This window comes from Gobio gobio (genome assembly GCF_949357685.1).
Source record: "Gobio gobio genome assembly, chromosome: 10".
NCBI classification, from domain to species: Eukaryota; Metazoa; Chordata; class Actinopteri; order Cypriniformes; family Gobionidae; genus Gobio; species Gobio gobio.
In genome coordinates, this window is record NC_137116.1 from 39231194 (window position 1) to 39244062 (window position 12869).

At 36.4% G+C, this 12869-nt stretch overlaps 1 protein-coding gene across 1 annotated transcript in view; it reads left to right on the forward strand.

Annotated features, from left to right (window-relative positions):
• Positions 1-213: 213 nt before the first annotated feature.
• Positions 214-12869, forward strand: part of slc16a1b (solute carrier family 16 member 1b) — a 39520-nt gene continuing 26864 nt past the window's right edge. Inside the window, exon 1 of the mRNA XM_079827207.1 lies at positions 214-367. The gene's annotated coding sequence lies outside the window, so the exon portion shown is untranslated. The remainder of the gene's footprint in view (positions 368-12869) is intronic.

Sequence of the window (12869 nt, forward strand, 5' to 3'; positions counted from 1 at the left end):
ACTTCCTGTTTTTTTTTTTAATCACGCATTCCTCGTTCATTTAAACGGCAATGGGTTTGTAAATTACATAAAGCATTGGCTTCAAAGGGTCCCGGTGAAGTTTTAACATCACGTTCAAAGTCATCATAAATCCTAATGTCCTTGTAACTGGAGACTATTGCACCACATAACGCTCGCGGGGCCGTGCTGTAAGTTATGCGCATGCGCAGGTTTATATCACAGTCGAGCCAACACGGGAAAGTCACACCACATATCCACGGAGCCATTCATAGCTCTTCATGCTGCTGAGCTGCACGGTGAACCAGGACCTCGCACCGCAGAAGGATATCGCACACTTGCAACCGGAGTTGGTGAATGAAACGCGCAGGTATGTGTTTCACGGGTGTATTTACAGGCGGTGGATTAACTTACATGGTCCTGCTGGAGAGATAGAGGGGGTCCATTTAAAGGTCCATCTTGAGCTTTAGAAGAACACAATGAATTAACCTAAACTCTGGAGGGTGCTAGCGCATTCTCTTTGTGATTCTTTCGCGGAGTCGCAGACCTGAAGGTTGAAATATTGTGCCCATTTAAGATGGGCTGCTCCGTGAAAAGGGGGTTTGTGACCCTCCAACAACATACACACCAACAGACCCTGCTCTTACAGACCAAGAAGTAGGTCTCCTTTATCACGTTCGCTTCTCTCGTCTTTTGAGTTCATCGCCACGCACGCGTGTCACGCGCTCACGTGCGCAATGAAGGATGTGGGTGAAAAAACGGCATCTTTTCCATTGTATAACTTGTTTTATCTTATTGATAGTTATTTGAAGATTGCTTTTGTGTTTTCACTCAGTCACTTAATCGTTTAGTTTTAGGCTTGATCAAATCCTGATAAGATGCCTACTAGATACGTTTTTGAGCATCATAGACAAGTGCCGTGTTTTAAACGATGCCTTTAGATGCTCTCTAGGCAGGCATCACCAGGTTTTGAGACTTGAGTAGCTTAATTTTCAGAGTAATTGGCCGGTTTGTGTATTTCTTCTCAACCAATATCACCAAGCAGTTCTTTTAGAAGAGGACTTTTATAAAAGTTTCTATAGAAACCCGCTTAGTAGAGGAAACTGACACTTTGAAATAACAACTCCACTCATATTTTTGGTCAAAATGCTAACTGTATAAACTGTATGAAAGCCAGATTCATATTGTCCATTGTCACATCAGATTCTCTTTGAGAACTTTAGTTTATCAGCTTTTTATTGCAGGGGAAAGTTTCAACATCTGTTTCATCATAATCTTATTGGTATCATCAATGGTGCAAGCTAGGTCACCAAGTCACCTCAGACTGAATCAAATTTAGGACTAGCATGGAGAAGTACAACGGTTGCTAGAGCGACGTCAGTGAAGTCAGACTGTTAAAATGGCACAAATGGTGCCATTCTGGACTCTGTGTGTGGTACTTTATAGAAACCTGATATGACTTTATCGTGTCTCTTTGAAAAACGAATTCAGGCATAAGATGCACACACTATCATTACTAAACAAAAAAGAGCAACTCGAAATTATTTCAGTAGTAATGAATTCCAGAAGACTTCTGATGCAATTTAATTGTCAACTTGACCCAGGTTGAGGGTGTAACCATAATCTCCCATCAATGAAACAACGTCTGTAATGTTTTGCTGTAATGTTTGCTTAAGTCCATTATGTGTTTGAGGTTCACACAAGGGCAAATGTTGAGGTTGTGGAAGGGAGAGAAACGGGTTCAGCAATAGGGTCACAAGACCAATCAAGAGCACACAATTGAATTGATTTTTGCAGGATGCCAAACTGTCACCATCAAGCACACAGTGATGGATATTATGTTTCCTTGCAGGTATTGTTTATTGTTTGTTATATTTCTTTACAGGTATAGTTTGTTGCTAATTATAGTGTCAGTCTATGGTAATTTGGCAGGTCTATGTTTAAAGGCTTATAGTGGTGGTTTGTGTGTGAGTTTATGTGCCCTGTATGAGGGGACAATTGGTTATAACAAAGAGGACATTCTATTGTTGGCTGGTTATGAATGCAGCAAACTCACTGTTGCATGTCAGAGATTTTGACTGCGTCCACTCTTTGAGTGCACAGAGACAGTCTATGGTTGTGACATTCAGTCATGTCAGCGGTATATAGCGTTTTGTGTAACTTAAAGGTTGTGGTTTGATGAAAGATGAAATGAAGAGGGGGAAAGATGAGCTTGAAGACATTCTTTTCTCACCATCTATTTATTGAGTGGAATGAAGTTTGACAATACAAGGAAATTTGAAAGAGAATGAAGTACAAGGTGAGGTGTGAATGTCTTTGTGTTGGTCCATTGGCTGTTCCACTGTTCTCTTGGTGGTAAATGTTAATTCTGTTAGATGCACCTTTTATGTGTAACCTTATCACAATTTCTACGGCTACCCATTAAATATTTTAGAGCTTGGCATATTGTAAAATGTATTCATTATAAAATTGCCTGAGATTTTATTATTTACATGAATTGTACAGGTCTAGAAATCACACTTGTATATCACGGTTCTCCAAGACCATGGTATTCCTGGTTCTTCAAAGAAAGATAGGGAGTTAATTACAATAAATATCTTGATTTTAATAATTTATCTACTTTAAAGCTCATTTTGTCTTATTTTATATAATTTTAAGTAAGTTTGCTGAAGCCCCCTGGTTGCGAACCCATAACCTCCCTGGTGAAAAGTATGCTTTATTGTATTTCAAATATATATTCCCTTACTATAGTACATTGCAAAATATATATATAAAAAAAGTTGTAACATTTTTAAATGTATAAAAAGTACATTAGCATCATGCTATTACCTATTTTCACAATACAACATTTATCACACTTTAATTAACTAATAATTGCAATTTTGTGTATGTTCTAAAAATATATTTTAAAAAATATGCTTGGTGAATCTACTTTAAATATATATATTTAGGTATGCTCAAAATTGTCATTGTAACAATGCCCTAAAAGTATATTTTAAATATACATTATTTATTATTCTGAAGTTGTAGTACATTTAAAGTTCAATTTGAGTTTACATATTCATGCAATTCACTTTATAATTAGGGCGTTCCTTTTAGAAAGTGTTAAAATGTATGCGTTAAAAGCCCGTTTTTAAATATATGCAGTGTACAATTGGCTACTGTAATTGTGATTTTAAGTATGTTTAATAAGTTTACACTTGCAGAGAAGAATCGTTTTAGAAATTATACACACAAATCTATAATAAACAACACCAACAGCACAGTTAAAATCTACAGGTCTCTTCAACTTCATCAGTTTTCTTCAATCAGTTTTTGTTTGGCACTGTCTACAGCCAATTAAAACTGCTGATGGTACCTGTTTGATTCTCCCTCCCTCGCTCCCTCACAAGAGGTTTGCAGGTAAAGTACAATGCCGAAGTACTTTCACTTTTTTTGCATTTAGTTTTTTTTTTTTGCCTGCTCAGAAAAGCTGAAAAGAAAACATGCTTGTTTGAAAATGTGTCATTCGGTGACCTGTTTGAATTTGTTGCCGGATTTGACGTTACTAGCTAGTTACTTGAATATGACCGCCCCTGAGCAATATACGGAGTCCGCCCTCTTCCCGGCCCATTTTGTACACAGATAGCGAAGCGGCTAATGAAGGTGCCTTTCGTTTCACTACAATGAAGCGATCCTGGCATGCAACCTGCTCTGTGTTAAAGACGAGACTAAAATCTAGTTTAAAAAATAAAAACTTGACCAAAATTAAAGTGTCATTCAGTCGGTCTGTGTTCTGTCACGACTCACTTCTCAGTGAGGAACTGTAATAAATCCAAGCATGGATCTCTCGACTATTTGCAATTGTGTTTGCTGAATAACTGCACTTATCATTAAGTGCATATGTGCTGCGTTATAAGTACAGATTAATTGTGTACTATTATTAATTGTAAGCTTGTTTAGTGCGGTAAGTCAGTTGTGTGAGCTAATGAAATGAGCCTTGCTGTGAAACAAGGCTCAACATTATTATTCATGACCCTTCCAAATAAGGTAATAACAGCCCATTTCATTCTAGAGATAAATCCTAAGGTTGTAAATGGACATGTAAAGCCATATCTGGAGAATTTTTGCCCTTACCTAAGCCACATACCTTCTGTAGGTATCAGAGAACAATTTAAAATATTGTATATCAATGCGTTCTATGGTACCTTGAACATTGAAAGCGGAAAATACATCGCTCATTCTTGGGAATTCGGACCAGTTCAATCAAGTGACATCGCAGCCTTGATGGTGACGATAACTGGCTCAGAATAAAATGGCCTACACGACCCGAAAAGAACCAGAGAAAAAGTCCTGCTATATGGAGGTAAGTGTGGATTGTAGCCTACCTGTTATTTCACCTATCTGATTATTAAATTATTCTATTCAGTCTGACAAATAAAAACTCAATGTTTCAGCTTGATATCTCCTTTTTGGTAATGGTTTATGGCACATGTAGGCGGCACTAAAACCCCCTGTTCGTCTGATTGGTCAAACCGGCCCGACATGCTGTACTGATACAATTCCCTACTGCTAATCCTCATTTACTGTTCAAAAATAATATTGATTCAATACAGGATTTAAACAGACAAATGTAAACTGAAGAAATAGTTGTATGAACATATGAAGTCTGACATTATCTCTTGTATATTTTGTTAGCAGATGCTGTTCTTCACGAGTTTCTGCAGTCAACTGCCTCTGATGTGTTAACGGCCATCAGACACAAATGTAGTAATGTGCAGTTCATCAGAAAATGGAACATAATGTGTAATTTGTATATGTGTATATGGGGTCAGTGTTGCCGTTGGTCTAATACTGTTGTTGTTGTTTTTTATTATTATATATTTTTTTATAAATCTTTAATTGTTCTTTTAATGAAAAACATGGCAAGTTAATTTTGTTGAATTTTGCTGAAACCATGTGAAGTTTAAATAAAACCGTTGGACTTGTTAATGAAGTATGTCTCTTCATTAGTGATGTCGTTACATTTTTATTTATTTGAATGGCCTTGAAAACAAATGCATTCAAGGAAATACTGTTTAGTAAGATGTTCACAGTGTAATATTGTATAAAGTATAGCTAAGTAATAACAGTATAAAAGTACACACAATAAAAGTATATTGTTATTGAATACAAAGTGCAATTTTTAGTATTTGGAATTAGCCAAAGGTATTAATGAGCATATACTATTACCCGTATAATAATATATTCATGGAATATTGCTTATGTGTTTTGAAGACACTCATAATACATTTGTAATGTAATTATAACACAAATAAAGTACAGTTTAACAACACTGACCAAGCATGTAATTAGGCCCTACACAGGCATATACTTAAAAGTATACTTGAAGTTGTCCCATTTGCACATACAAGTATAAATACACTTAAAATTAAGCTTTACTACTACTAAAATATACTTAGTACAAAATGAGTTGTTCCAAAATAACAAACATCAAGTTAACTAATCATTAACACACTCCTAGTCTCTTCCACTCCTCATTAGTCTCTAAGTATACTGATAAGAAGTCTGGCTTCAAGTATTCTTAGCATATTTATTTTTCACTAGGATTAAAGAGATTTGCAAACCTGCTTTATTCTTATGCAGACCTATAGGAGAACATTTATTTTATTATTTGGCTCTACATGTTAGAACAATGTAGAGGAACTTCAAAAATAACTTGACAATGAATGAATGATTCTTTTACAAATTGGTCTGATTCTTGAGCTCAACTCACTCATTGATTCGTTTTCCTTCCTTCAGTGTAGTAGAATGAATTTCGTTTTTTTCCTCACACAAAGTTATTGTATGGTTTAAGAAAACGTATAGACTATAGCAAGTATAGCACGTTTCATATATTGACTACATTTAGGATACTTTTTAGAGCTTTTCTTGAAAGCTTCAGTCCCCTTGTATTGCCATTGTCAATGGAATTTACATATTTGGGATGATTTACTGCTTTAACTCTGAGTGGAAGTGAACGCTCTCGCAGCCTCTCCTCACATGTAAACGTTTAGTGTGCGTTAGCCCAATGTTTCCTCATCGGAGCCCTGTGGAGACAGATGTTGCATATATCAGTCAGAAACCAATGAACGTTGGGGGAGTTTTTAAGCCCACCTCTCAGTCCTTTTTATGTCTTTGAGTATGTGTAAGTGCCTGTGAAAATTGTTTCCTTATATACATTACTGTGTGTGCGTGCGCTACTTGTTTCACTCGTTAATAATTGATCAGGGTCATAAGAACTGCTCTTTGTTTGAATGAGTGATTGTGGGTCCACTATTAGATTTCCATCAGGCGTTATACTGAGCAGTCTGTTTTCAGAAGCAAATAACCTGCTGTGTGTGTGTACTTTTGTCGCGTGTATAGATAAATAAAATATGTCACTCAGTACTATCCTTGCTGCTTTGCTGAGAGTGAGAGAAGAGGGATTGTGAAAAATCCCATCAGTCTGATAGATTTTACAAGGCCTTTGGCTTCACTGAACTGTAAAACAGACTAGAGGCCACACATTTTACAGCAATGAATTGATTTCATGAGTGATTCTCTTGTTATCTGACACACAGATGTTGGGCGTTCTCTATCAGATTTCTTAAGAAGAGGAAGTGGTTTAAGGCTGTTGCAAAAAATATATATAGTCTTTTTTAGTCAAAAAAATGTTGTTTACATGTTGTGTCATTGCATATTGTTCCATATGGCTTTCTATAATGTGGAGAACAAAAGGAGAAATATAAATAATGTGCTGGTTGTTCTTTTCGTGCAATTATAATTAATGGAGTTAAGCTTTCAGGATTCAAAAAATATGTAAAAGTACCATAAAATTATGGAAAATTATAAAGCCTTACAATAAATAATACATTAATGAATCCATTCTCTCATGAACCCACCAAGGAGAAAAGATTGTCTTGAATAAAGACTTTATATTTCAGTCTGTTCAACTCGGTTATAGTATACCTTCAGAAGACTTTGAATATAGTGATACTTCCACGATGTCGTTTTTATATAATTTCTGAACCTTTAACACTCCTTTGCCCTTTCTTTTGGGGCATTCCAATAAAGTCAGTCATACAGGTTTGGAATGACATTTAGTCGTACTGGTTAAGTTCAATACAATGGAATATGTTATATATTTGCAAAGAAATTTTGACATAAAGTCTTTAACCTAAAAGATTGTACTCCAAAGCATACGTGCATTTTATCACACTTTTCCCCTTGACTTTTTGACAGTTAATGACTACACATTAACACTTGTAAATTTTCCAGACCAAGACGTTTCAGGAAACGATCACTTCCTTCTTTTGAGGTGCAGCCAGATGTCATGTGTCTATTGTCTTTGGTGAAATGGGATCATTAATCATTTAAATTCAAGTTTACACCACTTATGAACTGATAAGCTTTAGTATTGCACAATATACATTGTATACTACCTGCTCCGTTTTTAAAAGCCCCCCCTGTAGTCAATAATTTTAATCCTTTAAAACCCAACTTTATCACCAAAAATACATATTTTTATTAAAAAAAATGATGCGAGAAATGTTATTCATGCCTTAAAATAGCTTGAATGTAGCTCTACACCCTTGCTTCATTTAGTGTACGTGGAGCCAAGGATATGCAAATTAATCCCACCTCCACTCACTCACACCAGCTCAGAGATTCACTTGCTCAACTTTACTGTAGTAAATGCTGCACAATGGCAAGTGGAAATACTGGTTTAATTCAGCCATATATGTTTGAACCAGAAACTTATTCAAAAGAAGTGTGGAAGATTCACAAGAAGTGAATTATACAGGCTCGTCTACAAGTCAATATGTATCAGAATGGTAATGCGGTTTATGAATGGCTCTTTACAACGTTGGACACACACACACACACAGCTTGACTACGTTAGGTGCTAATGTTACATAATTTAACGGCATCTGAGTCAGACAGCTGCCTTCTAAAAATCAATATCCTTAGAAATGCCTTGAACGACTTAGAACGTCAGTGGAGAAAGGCATATAGTTCATCATAACATTGTAATATACATCATATGCCTAATTCACCCGCTATATTGCTAAATGTACCCGATTTTTCATATCAACAGACAAATACTGGGATAACCTGGCTTCTCTTGAGACCCCTGCTTCGCAGCAAAGTAATGATGATATGCTAAAGCCTGCCCGCACGTTGGCCTGATTAGTTACAATGTAGTTTGTGATGTAGTTGGCAATTTCAAACCACTTTTTTTTTACTGCTGTTTTATGGAGAAAATACTCAGCAATGGTGTTTACTTATGCTTTGAAACAAACCATGTGAAAATTGATATTAAAAACACCACATGGACATATAAACAACATTAAAAACTGAATTTTCCTAAGTATCAAGTGGACTCCCAGTTAGCTTCTTGAAAATAATTATGCTTTTGCATTATGTCTTAACTGTGGGCAGTCCAATCATGAGTCATATAATGAGCCATAGACATTGCAACATCTCAGTCATCCATCACACTCGATTTAAAAGGTAAAATAGAGCACATTGCATCATGGGATACAGTATTACCCCACATTTATGCAGATGTAAAACGCTATCTCAGTATTTTGTCAGTAAAGAAAATGTGTATACTTAATGCATCAATATTGATAGTATATTCTTCTAAACTTAGCTGAGGACTCTCATTATAATGTCAGCTGTAAACTGGTTGAGCAGATGTCTTTAGCTTTCAGAGCTATAGTCTAGACAGCTGTTATTGGCTATATCTAAAATCTCATAGTCTCTAAGTGGGTGACTGCATTTTTCTCTTGTTTAATCTACCGGGCCATTTCTTATTGTGCACTGTCGCTGGCCTTTCTGCAATAATAATGTTGTCTTTTAAACATTCCACAGGGATATGCATTCAGTGTTTACAGATGTTTTGATGGAGGTTGAATTGAATGTTTATTTAGATTCAGTAAGGCAATCTATTTAGAATTCTTGGAATTTTGTTATTATTTTGAGCATCTCAGAAATGCATACTCATGTCCAGCATATATGTGACTCTGGACCACAAAACCATTCATAAGGGTTTTTTTTTTAATTTTTTTATTGAGATTTATTCATCATCTGAAAGCTGAATAAATACACTTTCCATTGATGTATGGTTTGTTAGGATAGGATATTATTTTCATTGATGTATGGTTTGTTAGGATAGGACAATATTTGGCTGAGATACAACTTTATGAAAATCTGGAATCTGAGGGTGTAAAAAAGTCTAAATATTGAGAAAATCCCCTTTAAAGTTGTCCAAATGAAGTCCTTAGCAACGCATATTACTAATAATAATAAAAAAAATTATATATTTACTAATATCCTAATGATTTTTGGCATAAAAGAAAATAATTTTGAGCCATACAATGTATTGTTGGCTATTGCCACAAATATACCTGTGCAACATATGACTTATGTTTTGTGGTCCAGGGTCACAAATAAAGTTTTAGGTTTTATGATGGTTTTATTCGTAGTGATCTGTTTGGGTCAGTGCCAGAGAGGACTGTGTACATGAACATCCAGTCCTACAAACTTATGTGAAGAACCATTTGGCAGGTAGACTAAATGTAACCTGGGTAAAAAATGGAGATTATGTATCAGGGACAGCGTAGGAAATGATATTTCTTTCAGACTGGTTTAACTGTTAAGCCATAAAAACTAGGGTCTTTTTTGTATACTTGAGTTCTTGACAGATTAATTACCAGAGTTCTTATTTTTAACTAATTGTCTAGTTATTATTAGGCTTGCTGCGGTAGTTGGGGTTACACAGTGCTTGGCTGTACACAATTACATTATTTGCCTACCACGGCACTGTCGTTTCGCTTTTTTTATAAATGAAAAACAATTAGTTCAGTTGGACAATGTATGTTACAATTATAAACTGAAAGTGTCTGCTCCATACAGCATGAGCTGCAGAGTCGCAGAACAGTGCAGCAGGAGTCAGATTTCACTTGATGATGGGAGTAAGGAGAGATGAGATGAATGATAGGGCCAACTTCAAAAAGTTAGGAGCACCAGCAAAAATTTACGAGCACCACAACTAAATGTTTATGTATTATATTATTTGATCTTTAAACGTGTGTGTCATGTGCAAGGAAATCGGTCATTTAATTGTCAGAATAAAAAGTTGATTTGCTTATCTGAAAAAAATATATATATTGATATATATATAATTTTTTACATATTATACACCACCAATCACCACACAATCAGAATCATTCATGCGTTTTGGTGATTCCCTGGTTATTTTTTGCTATTGACGTTTATTGAGAGTTTTAGGCTACTCGTTCTCTTTTCACTTGCCCCTTTCTCTATTCAGCTCTTTATATTTTGCGTGCTAGTCAGCTCTCTGTCATGTGACAGCGGAGTGTAGTGAAAGGGAGAGATTGAAAGCTAATATTAGTTCAACCTAAAGTCTGCTTTAAAGTTAAGAGTGTGAAGATGAAGTTTAATCAATTATGTGATAGAACGGTGGATCAGCTCACATCAGGCACATACTGTGCCGTAATTAGTGTTTTGTTGAGAAATGAAAACCGGTCGCACCTCAACATTTATTTGCACTCGCACAAATGTTCCCAAATATATTTTGAGGTTGCACAGATTAAATTTCGGGCGCATATGCGACCAAAATGGTCGCAATTTCGAGCCTTGTTTAGATTTAAACGCCACACATGACCTATACACTAAGAGGTTAATAATGGACATACGCTTCCTTTTAGTGCTGATCTCTTGTAAAAAAGCACAAGACCATCATCTCTCAACATTTGACTGGTCCGTATCCTGCAGCTCCCAGTCGAGAAATATTAGGCCATAACCTCTTCTGTCGAGAGTCTGACTGATATACACACAGATCTATTATGGAGAGCAGTTCAGCACATCCACAAACTCTCAGGAGACCGCTGAACCAGCAGCCTGTCCAACACTGCAATCTCAGGGGGAAAGAGCCTCTTCATGGTTTAATTGGGCCATACTGAAGCATTCTGGGAGTTTACAGGCTATTTAAGATTAGCCTGGTATTCATGTTTCTTGAAAGGAACCCTCAACTGATTCAACTGATCAGAGTTTAAAACATGCAGTTTTAAACTGAAATGATCTCTGCAATGGGTGCATACATTGTATAGATGTTGTAATAACGCTGATTTTAAATCATTTTTGACCTCTGAGTATTGCAGCATAGTGGTTCTGTAGTAACCAGAAATATTAATCTTTGCTTATTTGTTTTTGCAAGGTTGTCATACACTTTATTAATGATTTATAAATAACTCTATGGCAGTTAAGCTACACTGCCCTTATGAGGGCATATGCAAAGTCAGCGGAAAACAAAAACGCTTATTTTATATATTACACACACACACACCTTACTTTTTCCTGTACCAGATTTCAGTAGGATTAAATGCATACATTTTTTCCAGAGTATTAAAAGAACCAGTGGGCAGGAATGCACAAGTCTTATGTATGAGTTGACCTGGCTCCAGCTGATCTGGTATTCTGCTGGGGTTTTTGTCCCTCACAGGTTTCTTTGGAGTCTGTTAGGAAACAGATCAGCACTTTAAAGTGCTCAAGCCTACGGATGTTTTCAAACTCTGAGGTTTTGTCGACATGTGATGGTCTTCATTAGCCCATTGCACATGACTGAAAAAGCAACTGGGCATCCAAGTAAATTTCTCAAGCATTTATTGTGGCTCTGTTTCCCCTTCAGTGAGCTGTCTGGTATTTCTCATAGGAATTGTTTTGTGTGTGTGCTTATGCTTTTTTTGGGTTGTAATTTAAGATTTGGCGAGGCAGAAGTTGTGTTGTGTAAATATTTGTGAGAGCCTGTAAGGACTTTATTATGGGCGCCAGTGAAAGATGCTCTTTAGAAACGTTGAGTTTAGCAGGAGTTTCTTTCTCAGAACATGAGTTTTCTGGATTTCAGTATTGGCAGTGATGTAATATGTGTCCTAATACTTAAAGATCGAACAGCTGCTTGGATGTCTCGGCGTCTCTCCTGTGTATAACATGTGCAATAATGTTAGAAGAGAGACGTGCCATAAAGGGTATATAAGTGGTTGGCAAGTGGCAAGTGGTTGGTCAATTTAGATGTCGGTCAGGCGTTTTTTGTAAGCATCGTCTGGTCATTCTCTGCTGTGTGAACCAGGCTTTGTTCCTTGTCTAAAGTTTGGCTATTCGAGATTAGAGGTCTTAGTTGTGTCTAGTGGCAGAATGACAGGAGCCGTTCCCCACTAGGACAAAATGTGCGACCACTTTTGAAATGGAAAGTTGTCTTAATTTTGCTATCTCTCATATTTGTATTGGCTTAACATGCAGAAACAGTTAGTCTCAGTTCAACCCTCTTGAATGTTTGGCAAATAATCATGTATTTGTTAGTGACAGCTTTTATCTTGAAAAACAACCCTCACTGCGCTTTTTATGCTAAAAAACCCTGCTCACCGCATTAGATTTCAGTTACCCGACAATTAGCTAAAACTGCCAAATCTCTCCTTCATCCTTTGAATGGCAGGACGCAGGAGTGTACTGTACACACTCATGCTTTTGGTTTCTTCAGACATGCATCAGCAGGCCTTGACAATTCTCATGATTCTGTAAATACCATATGACCTTTTTCTTAAACCGGTTTTAACATAGAATGAAACTACATTGTCATGGTTGCTCAGATCTAACATCTATACCGTTTGGTTTCCCACTGACTTCCAATATATGGACATAGAATACAGTGGAAGTCTATGGAAACAGACACTGTTTGATAACCAACATTCTTCAAAATATCTAGGGATGCACCGGTTGACCGGCCAAAAATCGGAACCGGACGGTTTTCTTTGTATTTTTCTGCTGATTTTTCCAAAAGTGTGCCCGTG